The sequence below is a fragment of the Eimeria mitis genome, genomic scaffold (assembly GCF_000499745.2).
Source record: "Eimeria mitis Houghton genomic scaffold, Emh_scaff344, whole genome shotgun sequence".
In the NCBI taxonomy this organism is placed as follows: Eukaryota; Apicomplexa; class Conoidasida; order Eucoccidiorida; family Eimeriidae; genus Eimeria; species Eimeria mitis.
The window spans coordinates 21,737-22,178 of NW_013571780.1; positions in this window are offsets into that span (position 1 = coordinate 21,737).

Below are 442 nucleotides of genomic sequence, written 5' to 3' on the forward strand. Positions count from 1 at the left end.
CAGTAGTAGCAGTAGTAGTAGTAGTTGCTGGTGGTGGTGGTGCTGGTGTTGCTGCTCGGGCTGCAGCAGCTGCAGCTGCAGCAGCAGCTGCTGCTGCTGCTGCGGCTGCGGCTGCTGCCATTTGTGGTGGATATATACAGCAGCACCAACAGCAGCAGCAGCAGCAACAGCAGCGAATACACAGCAGCACAGCAGCATGCTGCTGCAGCTGCTCCTGAAGGTGGCTGTAGGCCTGTGAAGGCCTCTGATGCGTCTATTGAGCCATTGCTGCTGCTGCTGCTGCTGCAGCAGCAGCAGCAGCAGCAGCAGCAGCATTGGCGGAAAGCAGCAAACAGCAGCAGCAGCAGCAGAAACAGCAGCAGTATGCTGCTGCTGCTGCCGCTGCTGCTGCTGCATAATATATTTTATAGCCCCGCCTTCTACACCTAGCGAGTAGGGGGGC